Below are 24,910 nucleotides of genomic sequence, written 5' to 3'. Positions count from 1 at the left end.
TACAGATAAATACTCTGTAATGCTGGAAATAGGCAGGCGACCAGCTAAACTGGTGCATCATAATCATCATTCTAACAAATGTAAAGAAACTCAAACTTCAGACTCTCATCTCTCCAGACACTCATATCTCCAGACTTTCACCTATCCAGACTCTCCCCTGTCCAGATTCTCACCTGTCCACACTCTCACCTGTCCAGACTCTCACCTGTCCAGGCTCTCACCTGTCCAGACTCTCACCTGTCCAGATTCTCACCTGTCCAGACTCTCCCCTGTCCAGACTTTCACCTGTCCAAATTCTCACCTGTCCAGACTCTCACCTGTACAGATTCTCACCTGTCCAGTCTCTAACCTGTCTAGGTACTCACCTGTCCAGACTCTCACCTGTCCAGACTCTCACTTGGTTCAGGCTCTCACCTGTCCAGTCTCTCACCTGTCCAGGCTCTCACCTGTCCAGTCTCTCACCTGGTTCAGGCTCTCACCTGTGCAGACTCTCACCTGTCGCGACTCTCACCTGTCCAGACTCTCACCTGTCCAGACACTCACCTGTCCAGACTCTCACCTGTCTAGTCTCTCACCTGTCCAGGCTCTCACCTGTCCAGTCTCTCACCTGTCCAGATTCTCACCTGTCCAGATTCTCACCTGTTCAGACTCTCCTCTGTCCAGACTCTCACCTGTCCAGTCTCTCACCTGGTTCAGGCTCTCACCTGTGCAGACTCTCACCTGTCCAGACTTTCACCTGTCCAGACTCTCCTCTGTCCAGACTCTCACCTGTCCAGACTCTCACCTGTCCAGTCTCTCACCTGGTTCAGGCTCTCACCTGTCCAGTCTCTCACCTGGTTCAGGCTCTCACCTGTCCAGCCTCTCACCTGTCCAGACTCTCACCTGGTTCAGACTCTCACCTGTCCAGACTCTCACCTGATTCAGGCTCTCACCTGTCCAGACTCTCACCTGATTCAGGCTCACCTCTGTCCAGACTCTCACCTGTCCAGACTCTCACCTGATTCAGGCTCTCACCTGTCCAGACTCTCACCTGTCCAGATTCTCACCTGTCCAGACTCTCCTCTGTCCAGACTCTCACCTGTCCAGACTCTCCTCTGTTCAGACTCTCACCTGTCCAGACTCTCCCCTGTCCAGCCTCTCACCTGTCCAGACTCTCACCTGTCCAGACTCTCACCTGATTCAGGCTCTCACCTGTCCAGACTTTCACCTGTCCAGGCTCTCACCTGTCCAGACTCTCACCTGTCCAGACTCTCACTTGGTTCAGACTCTCCTCTGTCCAGACTCTCACCTGTCCAGACTCTCACCTGATTCAGGCTCTCACCTGATTCAGACTCTCACCTGGTTCAGGCCCTCACCTGTCCAGACTCTCACCTGTCCAGTCTCTCACCTGTCCAGACTCTCACCTGTCCAGACTCTCACCTGTCCAGACTCTCACCTGTCCAGACGCTCACCTGATTCAGGCTCTCACCTGTCCAGACTCTCACCTGGTTCAGCCTCTCACCTGTCCAGACTCTCACCTGTCCAGACTCTCACCTGTCCAGACTCTCACCTGTCCAGACGCTCACCTGATTCAGGCTCTCACCTGTCCAGACTCTCACCTGGTTCAGCCTCTCACCTGTCCAGACCCTCACCTGTCCAGACCCTCACCTCTTCTGAACTGGCTCTCTGCAATGTTCACGTTCATGTGGCTGCTACTGCTGTGCTCGCACAGTTCCCACGCAGCTCCGGCGTAAAACATCCGGGCGACTGGCTGGCGAAACGGGAGCCGCCATCGTGACGATCATCAGTGGAACAAATCGAAATAAACTTGAACCTCAAAGGTGTCAGTCACGGCACTGTGGGGGAAGCGATTTTGGGTTCAGCAGCAAAACCACCAGAGGAGGAGGTGGTAGAGGAGAAGGTGGAGGAGGAGGTGGAGGTGAAAATCTCAATGGGGTCATGTATTTTGTTGGCAACTTTCGTACGAACGACGTTTCGCAGGAGATTACAGCCGCCAACGTCAGGAGCTTGACACAAATATGTGGTTATCCCCGCGTGAAAGTAAACAACAAAAGACTCCCGATGATGCTGGATGCAATTACCGGCGAAACGCCACGGCACTCAAAGTGTAAATGCTGTGGTGGGTTTCCACTCCAATACACAACCGGTGCCTGCTGAAGCGGTGACGAACTGACTCTCAAACACACCGGTGTGCCGTGCTCGTGTACTATACACAACACTACGATACACTATACACTACACTACTATACACTATACGATACACTATACACTACACTACTATACACTAAACTACTATACACTACACTACGATACACTACCCTATACTCTACACTACTATACAGTACACTACTATACACTACACTACTATACACTACACTATACACTACACAATACACTACACTACTATATACTAGACTACTATACTATACACTACCAAATACACTACACTACTATACAGTACACTACTGTACACTACACTATACACTACACTACTATACACTATACACTACTATACACTACACTACTGTACACTACACTACTATACACTACACTACTATACACTACACACTACACTACACTATACACTACACTAATATACACTACTATGCACTACACTATACACTACACTATACACTACACTACTACACACTACACTATAATTGTAAATGTTGTGGCTTGGCTCTCCAACACACGGGTGTGCTGTACTAGTGACGAATTGGCCACGTTCTGTTGACGTGGCAACCCTTACTAGTTGGCTGTGTCGGGTGGTGGCGGGTTGAACGACACATTGATATTTATTTACGCGATTTAACCCAAAAATGAATATGTATTATGTTGTGACTTGATTAGTGTTTCATGTTAATGACTATTTAGTATTAGGTATGATATAATTTAGCGTGGAACGATAACTCTAATGAGCGAGCTAAAACTCTTAGGAATGAGAGATACATCTAAAAAAAACTGATACGTTATCAGATTCAGAATATTTTTTTTAAACTGAATATTTGTTTATTCTCGAGAAATCCGATGAGCTATGAAGCTCTTTTTCACAGATGTCCCGTAGTTATGGCCCAGTCTAGGTGTGTGGGGATTACTCTGTAACCATGTAAGTCACGTTACTAAATTAGCATAGCCAACGTTATTTTATTGTAACGACACAAAAACACGTTCTCCTGCGGAGGGAGGAGCTGGTAGGAACGTTGGGTTGCTCGGTCAATGGCCAGGGTCAACGGCGGCACCACCACGTGGTGTGTTCAGCACAATATGCCCGACTGTGAGGGCGGGCACAAGCCGACGTGAGTAGGTTAAACGTTGAGTTGTATAAGGGCACCACGGGGTGACCAGCCCCTCCATACCCAGCCCAACCCCCCACCCAGCCTCACCCTTCCCACCCAGCCCCTCCCCACCCTCCCCACCCAGCCCCTCCCCACCCTCCCATCCCCACCCAGCCCCTCCCTCCCCACCCAGCCCCACCCCCCACCCAGCCTCACCCTTCCCACCCAGCCCCTCCCCACCCTACCCACCCAGCCCCTCCCCACCCTCCCTTCCCCCTCCCTCCCAACCCAGCCCCTCCCCTCCCCACCCTCCCCTCTCCACCCAGCCCCACCCCTCCCATGTTTGGATTCACGACGGACGGACGGACACAATAATCCCCTGTGGGCTGGTGGTGTAGTAACCAGGAGGCTCCTAGCAGTGTGAGCCGTGCTAGGGCCATAGTGGGTGTACTTATACACAAGGGGCTCACTCGGGGCCAGATTCCCGATATGTCACGGAGGTCGAGTCAGGACACGACAGTCTGGGTGAACCCGCGAGAGCACGTGACCGGACGGAGGGGGCCCCGGGGCCCCCAGAAGGGGGCGAGCGGGACACGTGATGTGGACCCGGAGCCTCCGCGAAGGATCGAGAAGGAGGGCGTGACCAGGGGCGGAGCTCCCGGCCGCGGAGCTCCTGGTCATAGGGGGCGGGGAGGGGGGGGGGGTGGCGAGTTGGGGGAGGGGGGAAAAGGGGGGGGCGAGGTGGGGTAGGGCGGTGCGATGGGGGGGCTAGAATGACGTCGCGTCCGCCTTTGTCCCCCCCCCCCCCCCAGCTGATACTTAGACAGCGTAGACAATAACGCAGTAGCGTAAGGAGTGGGGGCGGGGGGGTGCTTTGCCCCCCCCTCCTGCATTCTCCACCCCTGGTGGCCAAAGCTACGAGTTTTGGGTGGGGGAGCCCCCCCCCCCTCCTTGACAACCACCAAAATATTTGTTTTCAACAACAAGTGTCAAAGAACAAGAACAACAACAACAACTATTTACGTTAAAAAAATATTTAATCCAAAATATTCTCCCATTTACGTTGCGCGTTTTATTTTAATTGCCTTAGAGCGATGTCACGTGACATCGGAGCGCACCCCCCCACAGCGTGAAATGTTCGATACCGTGAACGTCACATTGGCGAGGCTGCTGCTATTTCGCCGTTGTTCGATCGTGCGAAAGCACAATCGAACAACAAGACGTGGCAACAACAGCAGCAACAACAACAACAAGACGTGTCGTCTTCTTTGGTTCTTTCGGTAAAGTCACCACCACGTAGAATGAGAATAAAATAATAAAATAAAACAAATAAAATTCTCACGACGTTTCGGCCGCAACACGGCTACTTGTGTTGTGGCCCAAACGTCGTGAGATATTTTATTGTTTTATTTTATTATTTTATTCTCATTCTACGTGGTGGTGACTTTACCGAAAGAACCAAAAGAAGATGAATCCTTGCAGTCACGGAAGCTTTAAATCGAAAAATAAAACACGTGTCGCGTCAATAAGAACGCCGAGCGTGCGCGTGCTGATGGCTTTGAAAGGAAATATAGATAAATATACACGTTACATGCGACGTTTCGGGCAATGTGCCAGGATTCTTCATGGCAGCAAACGCACGAAGAGAGAGGGAGAGTGGGTGGTGAGTGAATGGTGAGTGGGGTGAAGGGAGAGTGGGTGGTGAGTGAATGGTGAGTGGGGTGGAGGGAGAGTGGGTGGTGAGTGAATGGTGAGTGGAGTGGAGGGAGAGTGGGTGGTGAGTGAATGGTGAGTGGGGTGGAGGGAGAGTGGGTGGTGAGTGAATGGTGAGTGGGGTGGAGGGAGAGTGGGTGGTGAGTGAATGGTGAGTGGCGTGGAGGGAGAGTGGGTGGTGAGTGAATGGTGAGTGGGGTGGAGGGAGAGTGGGTGGTGAGTGAATCGTGAGTGGGGTGAAGTGAGAGTGGGTGGTGAGTGAATGGTGAGTGGGGTGGAGGGAGAGTGGGTGGTGAGTGAATCGTGAGTGGGGTGAAGTGAGAGTGGGTGGTGAGTGAATGGTGAATGGGGTGGAGGGAGAGTGGGTGGTGAGTGAATGGTGAGTGGGGTGGAGGGAGAGTGGGTGGTGAGTGAATGGTGAGTGGGGTGGAGGGAGAGTGGGTGGTGAGTGAATGGTGAGTGGGGTGGAGGGAGAGTGGGTGGTGAGTGAATGGTGAGTGGGGTGGAGGGAGAGTGGGTGGTGAGTGAATGGTGAGTGGGGTGGAGGGAGAGTGGGTGGTGAGTGAATGGTGAGTGGGTTGAAGGGAGAGTGGGTGGTGAGTGAATGGTGAGTGGGGTGAAGGGAGAGTCGGTGGTGAGTGAATGGTGAGTGGGGTGGAGGGAGAGTGCATGAGATCCGGGAGGCTCCGCTTTTGCTCGCGGTGAGAAAAGCTTTTAAGGGAGCGAATTTTTTTTTTGTTTAACAAACCTGAAAGTTCATTCGAGTCGAGTTGAAATCTTAAAAAAGCAAACTTGTGCCCCAGGCCAACGAGGGATCGCGGTCTCAGAGTGGCTGTCAAAGTAAAGATCCCCCCCACCCGTATAGCCTCAACAGGCTGTTGGGGCAAGTGCTGCGAGCTTGGAGCAGCACCTACGAAGGCCCGGCCGCCTTTGTCTCCACCAGTGACGATGTTTACTACACACCGCACCGGGTGCTCGCTTGAGGCTGAGTCGACCGCTTTAGTTTAGATGCCCGGGTGAGGTCCAAGGCATTGCTACCTATTTGGCCAACCATGATATTATTTGTATGCTGCTGATCTGGTGATTGCTGCTCACTCCGAGAAGGAGTTGGAGGTTCTGCTGCTGAGCCTGGAGAGTGCCGCTAAGAAGACTCTACCGCTTCACCAAAACACTAAGCTCCTATTTAACACGTGGCAGGCGTTGGCCACCAATATCATACATAGTATAGTTTTTTTGGCGGGTGGTTAGATCGCGTCAATATAAATGTGTCGTTAAACCCGCCACCACCCGACACGGCCAACTAGTAAAGGTTTGTCACGTAAACAGAACGTGGCCAATTCGTCACTAGTCCAGCAACGCCGGTTTTGTGTTGGAAAGCAAATCCTCAACATTTACAATCTTGTAATTTATATTCATTACCCCCCCCCAACCCTCCTTCGCGTGAAGGGCTCACAAGTGATGTCACCACATCTAGCCCCTCTATTCAGGGAATGAAACAGGAGGACTTCTCCACAAGTCTGGCTGCCGCCTGATGATGCCGGTTGTAATTTACTCCAAACACACAACCGGTGGCGCTGTACTAGTCACGAATTGGCCACGCGCTCTTTACGTTAGCTTGGGTTTAGCGACTCATTCCTATGCACGCGCTCTAACCCACCTGTGCCTGGGCATTTCCTATCATCCAATACCCCCACCCCCCCCCCCCCCCCATAACTCCCCACGAGCGACAGGGTAAGTTGTGGAGAGAGCGGAGAAAGTTGACGTACCCTGGGCCATGTTTGCTGATGGCCAGCGCCGATTTGTCAGCAGCGGAGGGCCTGCCTCCGAAACCAGTCGGGCGGCATTATCTTACCGTCGGATGCGTGACCACGCTGCTTACCAGCTGCTGCTGCTGCGTGGAGGCTAGCTGGGCCCTGTCACTCCCCCACGAATCTCAACAACTCTCCCCCCCCACCCCCCCAGGATCTTCTCAGCCACAGCGACGCCCCCCACCCCACCCACCCCTCACGTCTTTTCTCGATACTGCGTCTCAAACAAAACAACAACAACAACAACCGTGTAGCCGGTTTAAAAGGAAAACATCGCTGTGTCGACCTAGGGGTGCAGTGCCGGATTATCGTAGTGGCAAAAGTAGCTACATGTGTATTAGATACTACATATGTAGCTAATAGACATAGCTACTACATGTATATGCGGGGCTCGTAGCTACTACACATGTAGTAGTAGCTACTACACATGTAGTAGTAGCTACTACACATGTAGTAGTAGCTACTACACATGTAGTAGCTACTACACATGTAGTAGTAGCTACTACACATGTAGTAGCTACTACACATGTAGTAGTAGCTGCTACTACTTATGTAGTTATATAGTAGCTACTACTACATAGTTATATAGTAGCTACTACTACATGTGTAGTAGCTACTACATGTGTAGTAGCTACTACTACATGTGTAGTAGCTACTACATGTGTAGTAGCTACTACTACATATAGTAGCTACTACTACATATGTAGTAGTAGCTACTATATATGTACTACATGTGTATTAGATACTACATATGTAGCTAATAGACATAGCTACTACATATATATGCTGGCCTCGTAGCTACTACACGTGTAGTAGCTACTACACATGTAGTAGTAGCTACTACTACTTATGTAGTTATATAGTAGCTACTACTACATATGTAGTAGCTACTACATATGTGTACTACATGTGTAGTAGCTACGGGCCCCGCACTTTCAAGAGCCCCGCGCTAAATGCTTCCAAAGCTATCAATTCCGGTATTAGTGACTTACTCTATTACTATAGTACTATACCGCCTTCAACTTTTATGAACGACTGGGTGTTTAAGGTTAGCGATTTGTCGTATTATCTGGCCGTATAGCAAATGAAAAATACAATTATTTTACTATGCAAGTTAAGCATTGTGTTGTAATATTTGCGTTTTTTTTATTTAGGGCCCCTTTATAACATCATATGCTACAGGCCCGGCACTTAGCTTAATCCGACACTGCCTAGGGGCGGGGGGGGAGGCCCAGGACCGGTTCAGATAATCGTCACCTGTTGTTGTTGTTGTTGGCCATGAGCGGGAATCGAACTCGGGTGGTCGAGTTCGTAGCACATAGCGCTAACTACTACGCCACCGCTCCCAACCACAGACGCACAAGTGTCCACACACACACACACAGGTGTCCACACACACACACAGGTGTCCACACACACACACAGGTGTCCACACACACACACAGGTGTCCACACACACAGGTGTCCATACACACACACACAGGTGACCACACACACACACAGGTGTCTACACACACACACACAGGTGTCCACACACACACAGGTGTCCACACACACACACACACAGGTGTCCACACACACAGGTGTCCACACACACACAGATGTCCACACACAGATGTACACACAGAGATGTACACACACACACAGGTGTCTACACACACACACAGGTGTCTACACACACACACAGGTGCCCACACACACAGGTGTCCACACACACACACAGGTGTCCACACACACAGGTGTCACACACACAGGTGTCCACACACACACACAGGTGGCCACACACACACAGGTGGCCCACACACACACACACAGGTGTCCACACACAGGTATCACACACACACACACACAGGTGTCCACACACACACACAGGTGTCCACACACACACAGGTGTCACACACACAGGTGTCCACACACACACACAGGTGCCCACACACACACAGGTGTCCACACACAGGTGTCACACACACACAAAGGTGGCCACACACACAGGTGTCACACACACAGGTGTCCACACACACACACAGGTGTCCACACACACACACAGGTGTCACACACACAGGTGTCACACACACACACACAGGTGACCACACACACAGGTGCCCACACACACACAGGTGTCACACACACACACACAGGTGTCCACACACACACAGGTGTACACACACACAGGTGTCTACACACACAGGTGTATATACACACACACAGGTGTCACACACACACAGGTGTCCACACATACACAGGTGCATATATACACACACACACACACAGGTGTACACACACACAGGTGTCTACACACACAGGTGTATATACACACACACAGGTGTCCACACACAGATGTACACACACACAGGTGCATATACACACACACAGGTGTCCACACACAGATGTACACACACACACACAGGTGTCTACACACACACAGGTGCCCACACACAGGTGTCCACACACACACAGGTGCCCATACACAGGTGTCCACACACACACAGGTGTCCACACACACAGGTGCCCACACACACACACAGGTGTATATACACACACACAGGTGTCCACACACAGGTGTACACACACACACACAGGTGTCTACACACACACACACAGGTGTACACACACACACACAGGTGCCCGCGTCGGGGAATCGAACCCACACTGCCTTGCATGAGGCCAACAGCACTGACGTGTGTGACCGTGTGTAGGTCGACTCGGCCTCAAATGAGTACCTGGTGCGGTGTGTAGTAAACGTCGCCACTAGGGAGACAAAGGCGGCCGGGCGTGGTGCTGGCCACCCACCCCCTCGTGTGCCGTGACGGCCTTCATAGGTGCTGCTCGCTGACAGCACTTGCCCCAACAGTCGGCTCAGGCTACACGGGGGATCTTTGTCTGCGTGAGTGAGTGTGTGGTGTGGAGTTTGTACGTTTAACTCGCTGACAGCACTTGCCCCAACAGTCGGTCCAGGCTACACGGGGGATCTTTGTCTTTGAAATGGGCAAGCCCCGGATGGAGCTGCGTGACGACCTGGAGTCCGAGACGTTCGGGGTGGCCGGGTTCGTAGCGCAGCGCAGCGCTAATCGCTGCACCACCGCTCCTCGCATGCCTGCAGTTCGATTCCGGCCCACAGCCACTAAGCATCGGTGACGATGATCTGGACCCCGTCCATGGGCCTCCCGTAGGTCTACTCGGCCTTAAACGAGTGCGTTGCGTCGAACATCGACGCCGGGGAGACAAAGGCGGCCTTCGTGCGTGCTACTCGCTAAAATGCACTTGCCCCAAGGGTTGCCGTGGGCTATACGGGGGACCTTTGTCTTATGTTGCGATCGCACCGAGCGTCGGGTTGAGATTAACCTCGCATGACGATAACCGGAGTCCCCGGCATAGGAACGTGGAATCTCCACCGAACCACAGCAAGTCAAACGAGAGATGCCCCTCGTAGATCGCAGGGGTCACGTTGACTTTGACCGTCACGTGACTCCCAACAACCGCGAGCCACGTGACCGGTGGTTGTGTCCACCCCCTCCCAGTGACCCCGCCCCCCTCTCCCTCCCCCCATTTCCTCCATCCCCACCCCCTCGTCCCCCTTCACAGTGACCCCAACCCCCACGGGGCTGCCTCCCTCCCCCCTCCCTCCCATGACCCCTCTCCAGTGACCCCCCCCCTCGCCCCCCCCCCCCCGCTCGGAGTGACCCCCTCCCCCCCATTCCACGGTCACCCCCCCCCCCTGCACTGCTTCCTCCCATCCCAGAACCCCCTCCACCCTCCCCCTTGTCCCCCCCCCCCGCCCTCCCCTCTAACCCCCCCGGAGAGCCACGTGCGCCCCTCACCCCCAGTAAGAGTTTCCGGATGGGGTTCAAGCCTCGTGTAGGGCGAGTGCCGTGCGCAATGCCGGTAACCACGTGGCCCGGCATTGAACAAGCTGCCAAGCCAGGCTACTAAGGGAGCCTCCGGCAACAAGCTGCCAAGCCAGGGTACTAAGGGAGCCTCCGGCAACAAGCTGCCACGCCAGGCTACTAAGGGAGCCTCTGGGAACAAGCTGCCAAGCCAGGCTACTAAGGGAGCCTCTGGGAACAAGCTGCCAAGCCAGGGTACTAAGGGAGCCTCTGGGAACAAGCTGCCAAGCCAGGCTACTAAGGGAGCCTCCGGGAACAAGCTGCCAAGCCAGGCTACTAAGGGAGCCTCCGGGAACAAGCTGCCACGCCAGGCTACTAAGGGAGCCTCTGGGAACAAGCTGCCAAGCCAGGCTACTAAGGGAGCCTCTGGGAACAAGCTGCCAAGCCAGGGTACTAAGGGAGCCTCTGGGAACAAGCTGCCAAGCCAGGCTACTAAGGGAGCCTCCGGGAACAAGCTGCCAAGCCAGGCTACTAAGGGAGCCTCCGGGAACAAGCTGCCAAGCCAGGGTACTAAGGGAGCCTCTGGGAACAAGCTGCCACGCCAGGCTACTAAGGGAGCCTCCGGGAACAAGCTGCCAAGCCAGGGTACTAAGGGAGCTTCTGGGAACAAGCTGCCACGCCAGGCTACTAAGGGAGCCTCCGGGAACAAGCTGCCAAGCCAGGGTACTAAGGGAGCCTCTGGGAACAAGCTGCTAAGCCAGGCTACTAAGGGAGCCTCCGGGAACAAGCTGCCAAGCCAGGCTACTAAGGGAGCCTCTGGGAATAAGCTGCCAAGCCAGGCTACTGAGGGAGCCTCCGGGAACAAGCTGCTAAGCCAGGCTACTTAGGGAGCTTCCGGCAACAAGCTGCCAAGCCAGGCTACTAAGGAAGCCTCTGGGAACAAGCTGCCAAGCCAGGCTACTTAGGGAGCCTCCGGCAACAAGCTGCCACGCCAGGGTACTAATGGAGCCTCCGTTCGGCGGAACAACGTCAACGCATTCGTCAATAACACTGTGGCCTTAACAACGGTGACGTTAAATTTCGATTTAAAGCTTTCGTGACTGCAAGGAATCATCTTCTTTGGTTCTTTCGGTAAAGTCACGTAGAATGAGAATAAAATAATAAATTTATAAAATAAAATAACACAATAATATTCTCACGACGTTTCGGCCACAACACAAGCGGCCTTCATCAGGTGAAGGGACGAGACTGTCTGGTAGGACAGCGCTGGAGTGAAAGAGCCACGTTCAGATCACGGCCTTTAAGCTGTGTGAGAAGAAACAAAGCGCCTTTACAACGGTGACGTTTTGGGCAATGGGCCTTCTTCACGATCTTAAGAAGGGCCGTTGCCTGAAACGTCACGTATTAGGTTTTTGTTTTTATTTATTTTCAAGGCACACACGCAGTGTTCGTTATTGGCTAACGTGTTGAGTTGTTGTTTTTATAAATTGTAGACCACCGAGAACCAGATCATTTACCCAAAACACAACACCAACTATACAATACCTTAGACACTACGCGTATAGACTTGGTATGAACGAAACTGCAATTGCCATGCCATATGGCATCTCGGTTACTTGTGAACTTACCGTCGTTCTCGCGAAGCGGGTCTCCGCTTCGGATTGACCTTAGGGGTACACGCTCCTCCGCAGAGAACCTGGAAGACAAGATCACGTGACACTTGATATCATCTTCCGTTTCAGAGCCTTTCGTTGAACCACCTTCAGGGGCCTTAATTTCAACAATAATCATCATTTTAATACGTAGGCTTTCGCGAAAAAACCTTTATTATGAATAATCATCATGATTAGCATTATTGTTGCCATCACGCTTCCCCGTCTTATATCTCATCGATGTACATTCAAATCGCAGACACTTCATTCCAAGGCGCTCTACCACGCGTCTAAACAGATTGTACGTCACGTGAGCACAGACACCACGATACGGTCACAGCAGCCAGCAACGATCGACACCATCTCCGGATCCCCTTTGTTGTCAGTATTAAGATGATGAAAATTGATACGGGGTCGCCTCTACTTACGAACGAGTTAGGTTTCAGAGGTATGTTCGTAAGTCGATTTGTTAGCAAGTCCAACTTCACTCCTGTCGATTCCAAACACGTTGTACCGGCGTGTACACTAAACACGGGGAATGTCTTTAAAAGTGTTATAGTCTACTATAGACGCAGATGCCACTAGTTTTTCACGTTATACAGATGTAGATACCACTGGTTCTTAACGTTCTCCAGATGTAGATGCCACTGGTTCTTCACCTTCTGCAGATGTAGATGTCACTGGTTCTTCACGTTCTGCAGATGTAGATGCCACTGGTTCTTCACCTTCTGCAGATGTAGATGCCACTGGTTCTTCACGTTCTGCAGATGTAGATGCCACTGGTTCTTCACGTTCTGCAGATGTAGATGACACTGATTCTTCACGTTTTGCAGATGTAAATGCCACTGGTTCTTCACGTTCTGTAGATGTCACTGTTCTTCACGTTCTGCAGAAGTAGATGCCACTGGTTCTTCACTTTCTGTAAATGCCACTGGTTCTTCACGTTCTGTAGATGTAGATGTCACGGGTTCTTCACGTTCTGTAGATGCCACTGGTTCTTCACGTTCTGTAGATGTCACTGGTTCTTCACGTTCTGTAGATGTAGATGCCACTGATTCTTCACGCTCTGCAGATGTAAATGCCACTGAATCTTCACGTTCTGCAGATGTAAATGCCACTGGTTCTTCACGTTATATAGATGTAGATGTCACTGGTTCTTCATGTTCTATAGATGTAGATGCCACCACCGCCATCTATTGCAAGGCGATTGAACTTGCGCCTCTCGGTCCAAACAGGAAACTGGACAATCGGTACAGGTGTGTTCGTATCTCTGAAAGTTCGTAAGTCGAATGTTCGTAAGTAGATTCCCTGTGTATATATAAGAATAGGCTTTACCCTTTCTGGTAAAAATTTCGGAGTTGTTAAGATGTCACGTCGTACTCAGATTGTAAATGTTGTGGCTTGGCTCTCCAACACACCGGTGTGCTGTACTAATGACGAATTGGCCACGTTCTGTTTACGTGACAACACCTTACTAGTTGGCTGTGTCGGGTGGTGGCGGGTTTGAACGACACATTTATATATTTACGCGATCTAACCCCAACAAACCTTTATTATGGATGATATTGGTCGCGAAAGCCTACGCGTTAAACTCGCCTCCGTTACTACATGACATGAGGTCTGCGTGAACAAGTGTGCTTTAATAGTAATACTGGCAATGTACGCGTTGTCCTTGAAGGTGATTGGCCTTCTCCAGAGCCACAGCCTCATTTACGGCTTCGTCTCTCACGAAACTGGGAAGACAAAGGCGGCCGGCCGTGGTTTGCTGGCTGCCCACCCCCTCGTGTGACGTGCCGGCCTTCATAGGGTGCTGCTACTCGCTAACAGAACTTGCCCCAACATTCTGTTAAGGCTACACGGGGGATCTTTGTCGTGTTGTGTTGTCTCACGCAGTGCTCTCGCGCAGAGAACGTCTAGCAAAGGGCGATCAGTACAAGGGCTATGCAATCGCAAATTAAAAATCTACGGGACCTTTCTCTATGTGTTGCCAGTATCAAAAAGAAGAATCTGTTTTGACTCTTTCTGGCAATGGGACGGGGGGTGTTTAAGATGTTTAATATGTTCAAGCACCGAGTGGACACCTTTTTGGAAGGCGTCGTCCAGTACTGCGTTAAGCACGCAGTGCTTGGTGGCAAAACATGTGAACAAACATGCTCTGATGATATACACGTTGTCTTTGAAACTAAAAAAAGAAGGCTCTGGTGTAGGCCAATCGGTTGAATGAGTGGGTGAGTGGGTGAGTGTGTGGGTGAGTAAGTGAGTGGGTGAGTGGGTGAATGAATGAGTTACTGAGTCAGTGAGTGACTGGGTGAGTGTGTGGGTGAGTAAGTGAGTGGGTGAGTGGGTGAGTGAGTGGGTGAGTGGGTGAGTGAGTGGGTGAGTAAGTCGGTGAGTGAGTGGGAGAGTGAGTGGATGGGTGAGTAAGTGAGTGGGTGAGTGAGTGAAATTAGTGAGTGAGTGAGTGGGTCATTGAGTGAGTGGGTGAGTAAGTGGGTGAGTGAGTGGATGGATGAGTGAGTGGGTGGGTGAGTGAGTGGGAGGGAGAGTGGGTGGGTGGGTAAGTGGGTGGATGAGCGGGTGAGTGAATGGCTGACTGAGTGAGTGGGTGAGTGACTTAATGGACTACTATAACGCAGCAGTGAGCTATAAGACCCAAGTGTTCCACCACAGATGCTCACAGCAACATCAGCAGCAGCTGGAATCAAACTCAGGTTGAACCTGTGTGTTGTATCGCAGTATAGTAATGCATTACCCGTGCCGATGTCTCTGGCAACGGAAATGAACACACCCATCCAACTTCCATTGACTCCGCCTGCGTCAGATCATGAAGACAGCGATTCGATGAGGGGTCTCATGCCACTGATGTGTAGACCAAAGTGTATATTGTTGCGTAGACTAAGTGATCTAATCCAAGTGGTCTACACAACCTGTGCCCCCCCACCTCCCCTCTTGACTGACCCCAACGTGGCTCTGAAACAAACACAATAAGTGCGCTAACCACTGCACGACCGCTCCCCACAAAACAAAGATCCCTCCCCCCCCGTGTAGCCTTAACAGACTGTAGGGGTAAGGGCGGTTAGTGAGTAGCACCTATGAAGGCCGGAACGGCACGCACGAGTGGGTTGGTGGCCAGCGCCACGCCCGGCCGCCTTTGTCTCCCCCAGTGGCGATGTTTACTACACACCGCATCAGGTACTCGTTTGAGGCTGAGTCGACCTAGGGCAGGCCCAGAACCGGTTCAGATAATCGTCACCGGTGTTGGCCGTGAGCGGGAATCGAACCCGGGTCGCCAGGTTCATAGCACAGCGTAGCACTAAACGCTACACTACCGCACCACAACCACAACCACACACACAGACAGACACACACACACACAGACACACACACAGACACACACACACAGACACACACACAGACACAGACACACACAGACACACACAGACACACAGACACACACACAGACACACACACAGACACACACACAGACACACACAGACACACACACAGACACACAGACACACACAGACACACACAGACACACACACAGACACACACACACACACAGACACACACAGACACACACAGACACACACACAAACACACACAGACACACAGCAACACACACACAGACACACACACAGACACACACAGACACACACACAGACACACACCAACAACAACAACAACCGCCGTTCGCCACTAAGTGGCGGTGACGTCACCACGACGCTTGTGCCAGGCTATGTGCACCCTGAGGCCACGTGAAGTATCGAACGCCCGCTGGCAGGAGGTCACGGGGCAGACCCAGGTGCCACGGGTCGACTGACTGAGATGACTGGCTGATGCACCACCTGTGCCCCCTACTGTGCCAACCTGCTGTGCTTTAGCCACCCGGCGCTCCGCTCGTTGTTGTGAGCGTCGCTCCTCCGCCCTCCGTTGTTGTTGGAGGGCGACTACCTCCAACTGCCCAGTAGCATCCTTCACGAGCCTCCTCCACAGAGGCCGATCTTGACACCGCTGGTACCAGTCATCGGCAAGTCCACTCAGCTCCACGTCCTCCTGTACCACATCACTCCATCTCTTCTCTAGCCCGTGTCGCGCCCGCTTTGCCCCCTCAATCCGGCCGAACAAAAGCTGTTTCGGCATGCGGTGGCTGGGCATGCGGGCTACATGACCCAGCCATCGCAGCCTTGCCCGCCGGAGGAACTCACCGATGGGACCTTGCCCAGATCTTTCAAGGATTTGTGAGCTCCTCACACAATCCAGTCTGGTTAAACCCAGGATGGATCGTAGGCAGGCCAGCCTAAATGTTTCTAACCGGCGAAGATGTTCCTTTAGGGGGGTCCACGTTTCGCAAGCGTAGAGAAGGGAGGGAATGACCGTGGCCGAGAAGACCTGAAGCTTAGTGCGGAGCGACAGACCAGGTAGCTTCCACACAGCGTTACGCAAGCGATGAAAAGATATTGCCGCTCGACTGATTCGGAGTGAGACCTCTGCTGTTAAACTGGAGCCAGTCATAAGCACACAGACACACACACACAGACACACACACAGACACACACACACAGACACACACACAGACACACACACAGACACACACAGACACACACACAGACACAGACACATACAGACACACACACAGACAGACAGACACACACACACAGACACACACACAGACACACACACAGACACACACACAGACACACACACACAGACACACACACAGACACACACACACAGACACACACACACAGACACACACACACACAGACACACACACACACAGACGCACACACACACACTGTGGCGTGTGTACGGAATGTACTGGTTCCTTAAGGTGGGTTGAACTTCTTTCGCACCGTAGGTAGCTATTCGTGCTAATCGGAGGTTATATAGGTTTGTTTAAACATCACCAAACGATATCATCACCATCATTATCACCACCATCACCATTATAATTACAAAGACATCATCACGACCACCACCATCATCATCATGACTATCATTATAATCACCACCACCAATCCTCATTTACTGCCATCTTCATCATCACCATCACCGCCATCATCACCACCACCACTCCCATCACCACCATCATTACCACCACCACTACTCCCATCACCACCACAACCATCATCACCACCACCACCACCATCGTCACCATCAACATTACTAAGGAATCATCATCACCATACCCATCATCATTACCACCACCATCATTACTATCGCTCCCATCTCCACCGCCATCATTACCATCACGATCACTACCGCTCCCATCACCACGACAACCATCATCACCACCATCACAGCCATCATCACCATCATTATTTATAGCACCGCCATCACCGCCATCCCTATTACCACTACCACCATCACAGCCATCTTCATCCATCATCATCCATCATCATCATCGATAGCACCACTATTTATTTCCAAATTGTTTGACTTCAACCCGAGTGGCGGATACAGATAGATCAAATTAATAATATTAACAGTAATATAAATAGGCATCGCGTCGCGGCTGGGAGATGGCCTGGTCTGGCACGGCTATAAAGGAATACCTGGAGAGAGAGCGGGAGAGAGAGGAGACACTCTCACTGAGAATACGCGGAGAGAGAGAGAGACAGGGAGACGTGGAGATAGGGAACAGTGGAGAGAGGGAGACGTGGAGAGAGACAGCGAGACGTGGAGAGAGAGACAGGGAGAGGTGGAGAGAGACAGGGAGACGTGGAGAGACAGGGAGAGGTGGAGAATGGCAGGGAGACGTGGAGAGAGATAGGGGGAGACGTGGAGAGACAGGGAGACGTGGAGATAGAGAGATGGAGACGTGGAGAGAGAGGGAGACGTGGAGAGAGAGAACAGTGGAGAGAGGGAGACGTGGAGAGAGAGAGAGGGAGACGTGGAGAGAGAGAGAGAGAGAGAAAGACGTGGAGAGAGAGAGGGAGACGTGGAGAGAGATGGGGAGATGTGGAGAGAGACAGGGAGACGTGGAGAATGGCAGGGAGACGTGGAGAGAGAGAGGGAGACGTGGAGAGAGACAGGGAGACGTGGAGAGAGAGAGAGAGGGGGGGGAGACGTGGAGAGAGAGAGAGACGTGGAGAGAGACAGGGGGAGACGTGGAGAGAGAGAGGGAGACGTGGAGAGATAGAGAGAGAGGGAGACGTTGAGAGAGAGAGGGAGACGTGGAGAGAGAGAGGAAGACGTGGAGAGAGAGAGGGGGAGATGTGGAGAGAGACAGGGAGACGTGGAGAGAGAGGGGGAGATGTGGAGAGAGACAGGGGGAGACGTGGAGAGAGACGGGGAGACGTGGAGAGAGAGAGAGGGGGGGAGACGTGGAGAGAGAGAGACGTGGAGAGAGAGAGAGAGGGAGACGTGGAGAGAGAGAGAGAGAGGGGGGGGAGACGTGGAGAGAGAGAGACGTGGAGAGAGACAGGGGGAGACGTGGAGAGAGAGAGGGAGACGTGGAGAGAGAGGGAGAGAGGGAGACGTTGAGAGAGAGAGGGAGACGTGGAGAGAGAGAGGGAGACGTGGAGAGAGAGAGGGAGACGTGGAGAGAGAGAGAGAGAGGGAGACGTGGAGAGGGCATCAGGCAGCAGACTCGGCACTCCGCTCTGACGCGAGAAGGGAGACACGCGGTTTCTCTCCATCCACGTTGCTCCGTGTTCCTCGTCTCTCGCTCTCCTCTCTGCTCCCATTTTCACGTTTCTCTCCGTGTCTCTTCCTCTCTCCCTCTTGCTGTCTCTAACCCGACTCTCTCTATCTCTCTCTGCTGTCTCTAACCCGACTCTCTCTCTCTCTGCTGTCTCTAACCCGACTCTCTCCCCTACGTGGACATTTTGAATCCTCCTCGCCTGACGTGCACCCAATTCCTGGTTTTGTGTTGTCCCACCGCTCACTTTCGCCTTTCTTTCTCTCTCTCTCTCGTCTCACCCTCTCCGTTTCACTGCCCCAGCTCACTCTCAAGTTTCTCTCTCTCCCCTCGCTCTCCCCTCTCTCAACCCGTCTCTCCCGTCTCTCCCCCTCTCTCCCCTCTCTCTCTCTCCCCCGTCTCCCTCTCTCTCTCCCCTCGCTCTCCCCTAGCTCTCCCACCTCTCTCCACCCGTCTCTCCCGTCTCTCTATCCCCGTCTCTCTCCTCTCCCCCGTATCTCCCCCACTCTCTACCCGTCTCTCTCATCTCACTTTCTCCCTGTCTCTCTCCCCGTCTCTCCCCATCTCTCTCCTCCCCGTCTCTCCCCCTCTCCCAACCCGTCTCTCTCATCTCACTTTCTCCCTGTCTCTCTCCCCGTCTCTCCCCATCTCTCTCCTCTCCCCCGTCTCTCCCCCTCTCTCCACCAGTCTCTCTCGTCTCACTTTCCCCCTGTCTCTCTCCCCGTCTCTCTCTCTCTCCCCGTCTCTCTCCCCGTCTCTCCCCGTCTCTCTCTCCCCGTCTCTCTCTCCCCGTCTCTCCCGTCTCTCACTCGGACATGTTGCTCAAACCGCTCGGATTAACTCCACCTCGTGAGACCAGACGCCCAGGGACCAGTAAGGGTGAGTCACTCCTCACTACCACTCCTCACTACCACTCCTCACTACCACTCCTCACTACCAGTCACTCCTCACTACCACTCCTCACTACCACTCCTCACTACCACTCACTACCAGTCACTCCTCACTACCACTCACTCCTCACTACCACTCCTCACTACCACTCACTCCTCACTACCACTCCTCACTACCAGTCACTCCTCACTACCACTCCTCACTACCAGTCACTCCTCACTACCACTCCTCACTACCACTCCTCACTACCAGTCACTCCTCACTACCACTCCTCACTACCACTCCTCACTACCACTCCTCACTACCACTCACTCCTCACTACCACTCCTCACTACCACTCACTCCTCACTACCATTCCTCACTACCAGTCACTCCTCACTACCAGTCACTCCTCACTACCAGTCACTCCTCACTACCAGTCACTCCTCACTACCACTCCTCACTACCAGTCACTCCTCACTACCACTCCTCACTACCACTCACTCCTCACTACCACTCCTCACTACCACTCACTATTCACTACCACTCACTCCTCACTACCACTCCTCACTACCACTCCTCACTACCACTATTCACTACCACTCCTCACTACCACTCACTCCTCACTACCACTCACTATTCACTACCACTCACTCCTCACTACCACTCCTCACTACCACTCCTCACTACCACTATTCACTACCACTCCTCACTACCACTCACTCCTCACTACCACTCACTATTCACTACCACTCACTCCTCACTACCACTCACTCCTCACTACCACTCCTCACTACCACTCCTCACTACCACTCACTATTCACTACCACTCCTCACTACCACTCACTATTCACTACCACTCCTCACTACCACTCACTCCTCACTACCACTCCTCACTACCACTCCTCACTACCACTCACTATTCACTACCACTCCTCACTACCACTCACTATTCACTACCACTCCTCACTACCACTCACTATTCACTACCACTCCTCACTACCACTCACTATTTACTACCACTCACTCCTCACTATTCACTACCACTCACTATTCACTACCACTCCTCACTACCACTCCTCACTACCACTCCTCACAACCACTCCTCACAACCACTCACTCCTCACTACCACTCCTCACTACCACTCACTATTCACTACCACTCACTCCTCACTACCACTCCTCACTACCACTCCTCACAACCACTCCTCACAACCACTCACTCCTCACTACCACTCCTCACTACCACTCACTATGCACTACCACTCACTCCTCACTACCACTCCTCACTACCACTCCTCACAACCACTCCTCACAACCACTCACTCCTCACTACCACTCCTCACTACCACTCACTATTCACTACCACTCACTCCTCACTACCACTCCTCACTACCACTCACTCCTCACTAACACTCCTCACTACCACTCACTCCTCACTACCACTCCTCACTACCACTCACTCCTCACTACCGCTCACTATTCACTACCACTCCTCACTACCACTCACTCCTCACTACCACTCCTCACTACCACTCGCTCCTCACTACCACTCCTCACTACCACTCACTCCTCACTACCACTCCTCACTACCACTCACTATTCACTACCACTCCTCACTACCACTCACTACCACTCACTATTCACTACCACTAACTCCACACTACCACTCCTCACTACCACTCACTCCTCACTACCACTCACTCCTCACTACCACTCACTCCTGACTACCACTCACTACCACTCACTATTTACTAATACTACTCACTACCACTCACTCCTCACTACCACTCACTACCACTCACTCCCGCTCACTACCACTCACTATTCACTACCACTCACTCCTCACTACCACTCACTCCTCACTAACCACTCACTCCTGAATACCACTCACTACCACTCACTATTCACTAATACTACTCACTACCACTCACTACTCACTACCACTCACTCCTCACTACCACTCACTCCTGACTACTACTCACTACCACTCACTATTCACTAATACTACTCACTACCACTCACTACTCACTACCACTCACTCCGCACTACCACTCACTCCTCACTACCATTCCTCACTACCACTCACTCCTCACTACCATTCCTCACTACCACTCACTCCTCACTACCACTCACTACCACTCACTATTCACTACCACTCACTCCTCACTACCACTCCTCACTACCACTCACTCCTCACTACAACTCACTCCAACTCACTCCTCACTACCACTCACTATTCACTACCACTCACTATTCACTAACACTACTCACTACTACTATCGTTACCAACTACTACTGCTGCTCACTAACACTACTCACGACCACTTTGCATCGCTATTGCTTATTAAACACAACTCACTAATTACTACCTTGAGCACAACTCACCGATGATGACCGCTACCGACTACGGCTCAATATAACCTCCCACTACCAGTTCCTAGTCACTCGGGGGTGGTGCAGGTAGCAGCCAGGGTTGGTGGGTCACACACGGAAAGGGTGTGGAACTCTCTCCTGTTCCGTTGTTGCACTGAAGGCAGTACAGCAAGTACACCTGTACGTAGGAGGGGAGCTGTGTGTGTGTGTGTGTACGTTGAACTTCGTTCGCACCGTACGTAGCCAGCCGCGATGATCGGAGGTGCAGTGGAATAATAACAAACTAAACACATGCAAAGCAGAGATCTATGGAGACCCGCAGAGATCCAGAGACTCATATAGACCCATAGAGACCCACAGAGATCTAGAGACTCATATAGACCCATAGAGACCCACAGAGACTCATATAGACCCATAGAGATCTAGAGACTCATATAGATCCATAGAGACCCACAGAGATCTAGAGACTCATATAGACCATAGAGACCCACATAGATCCAGAGACTCATATAGACCCATAGAGATCTAGAGACTCATATAGACGCATAGAGCCCACAAAGATCTAGAGACTCATATAGACCCATAGAGACCCACATAGACCCAGAGACTCATATAGACTCATAGAGACACACAGAGATCCAGAGATTCATATAGACCCATAGAGACCCATAGAGATCCAGAGACTCATATAGACCCATAGAGACCCATAGAGATCCAGAGACTCATATAGACCCATAGAGATCTAGAGACTCATATAGACCCATAGAGACCCACAGAGATCTAGAGACTCATATAGACTCATAGAGACCCACAGAGATCTAGAGACTCATAGAGACCCATAGAGACACACAGAGATCTAGAGACTCATATAGACCCATAGAGACCCACAGAGACTCATATAGACCCATAGAGACCCACATAGACCCAGAGACTCATATAGACCCATAGAGACCCACAGAGATCTAGAGACTCATAGAGACCCATAGAGACACACAGAGATCTAGAGACTCATAGAGACCCATAGAGACACACAGAGATCTAGAGACTCATATAGACCCATAGAGACCCACAGAGACTCATATAGACCCATAGAGACCCACAGAGATCTAGAGACTCGTATAGACCCATAGAGACCCACAGAGACCCACAGAGACTCATCGAGACCCATAGAGACCCACAATCACGTGTATATGTACGTTAAACTTCTTTTGCGCAATACGTAGCTTAAACGCGCCAACCACTACTGCTCACTATCTACACCACCACCACTACAACCACCACACGCACGACACATCTGTGTGTGCGCGTCTAATAAGTGCTCGCGAACAGCACTTGCCCCAACATTCCGTTGAGGCTATACGGGCGAGGGGGACACCCTTTGTATTTGCCTTCGTTGTGTGTGCAGTGATTCTTTGAGTGTAGGTCGACTCAGCCTCAAATGAGTACCTGGTGCGGTGTGTAAAACATAATGACCGGGGAGACAAAGGCGGCCGGGCGTTGGTGCTGGCCACCCACCCCCTCGTGTGCCGTGCCGGCCTTCATAGGTGCTGTTCGCTAACAGCACTTGCCCCTACAGTCTGTTAAAGGCTATACGGGGGGAGTCTTTATATAGTGTGTTTAATGCGTGCGTGTGTATGTATATACGTGTTGTTTATATACATATACTTGCCCCAATAGTCTGTTAAAGGCTATACGGGGGGAGTCTTTATATAATGTGTGTTTAATGCGTGTGTATTTATGTATATACGTGTTATTTATATACATATACTTGCCCCAATAGTCCGTTAAAGGCTATACGGGGGGAGTCTTTGTTGAGTGTGTGATTAATGCGTGTGTATGTGTGTATATACGTGTTATTTATATATACTTGCCCCAATAGTCCGTTAAAGGCTATACGGGGGGAGTCTTTGTTGAGTGTGTGATTAATGCGTGTGTATGTGTGTATATACGTGTTATTTATATACATGTACCAGCCCCAATAGTCCGTTAAAGGCTATACGGGGGGAGTCTTTGTTGAGTGTGTGATTAATGCGTGTGTATGTGTGTATATACGTATGTATATACGTGTTACATACACGTATATACATACATATATACGTGTTATTTATATACATGTACGTGAACTTGGATTTTGTGTACAATATTAATATTGTGTATGCCACATCGCGGCCTTAATAGGTGCTACTCGCTAACAGCACTTGCCCCAATAGTCTGTTAATAGGCTACACGGGGTATCTTTGTCTTTGTAGAACAACGTAAAATTATAGCCGCTGAGCATCTGGTAAATGTTTACAGGGATAATTTAGTTATTTGCAATTGTTTGGACCTAATTATAACGTGAATAATCACCTAACAATTATAACGTGAATAAGTACACGAGACGTCGATTAGAAACACTGGGAATGTAGATGATTATGATGATGATCACGATCACGATTATTTATATGATTAAAATAATAACGATTTAGAATAGTTATTAAATTCAATGCATTCTCAAGGCACAATTCTCTCTCCCCGTGCCGCGTCGATGATTGTGATCGTTAGAATAATAATACAAAAATGTTTGACCATACTTCACCACCCCACTGCAGTTTTTGCGGGTTCGCAAAAGTTGCCTCGTAGCCACTGATGTTAGCCGCGATCGGGGAATCAAAAGGCGCGCGAAGCGAGCCCGCAGTGAGCGCCTCGCATGGATGGCCCAGCGGTGGAAACTCCACGTTTCTATGGCCGGGCAGTGGGAAGCGGA

General features: G+C 51.4%; 1 protein-coding gene and 1 long non-coding RNA gene across 3 annotated transcripts in view; one reads left to right on the top strand and one right to left on the bottom strand.

Annotated features, from left to right (window-relative positions):
* The window catches only part of LOC116954653 (uncharacterized), a 106,803-nt gene that overhangs the window by 57,072 nt on the left and 24,821 nt on the right, over positions 1 to 24,910 (bottom strand). Inside the window, exon 2 of the long non-coding RNA XR_012929690.1 lies at positions 12,249 to 12,316. This is a non-coding gene — a long non-coding RNA (uncharacterized LOC116954653). The remainder of the gene's footprint in view (positions 1 to 12,248; positions 12,317 to 24,910) is intronic.
* The window catches only part of LOC116954654 (uncharacterized), a 45,110-nt gene continuing 38,854 nt past the window's right edge, over positions 18,655 to 24,910 (top strand). For both annotated transcript variants that reach the window (XM_076052534.1, XM_076052535.1), the window contains exon 1: positions 18,655 to 19,797. The gene's annotated coding sequence lies outside the window, so the exon portion shown is untranslated. The remainder of the gene's footprint in view (positions 19,798 to 24,910) is intronic.

The sequence above is a fragment of the Petromyzon marinus genome, chromosome 56, assembly GCF_048934315.1.
Source record: "Petromyzon marinus isolate PM22_M1 ecotype Great Lakes invasive population chromosome 56, UKy_Petmar_22M1.pri1.0, whole genome shotgun sequence".
Lineage (NCBI taxonomy): Eukaryota > Metazoa > Chordata > Hyperoartia > Petromyzontiformes > Petromyzontidae > Petromyzon > Petromyzon marinus.
This window is presented reverse-complemented; position numbering and strand designations above follow the sequence as displayed.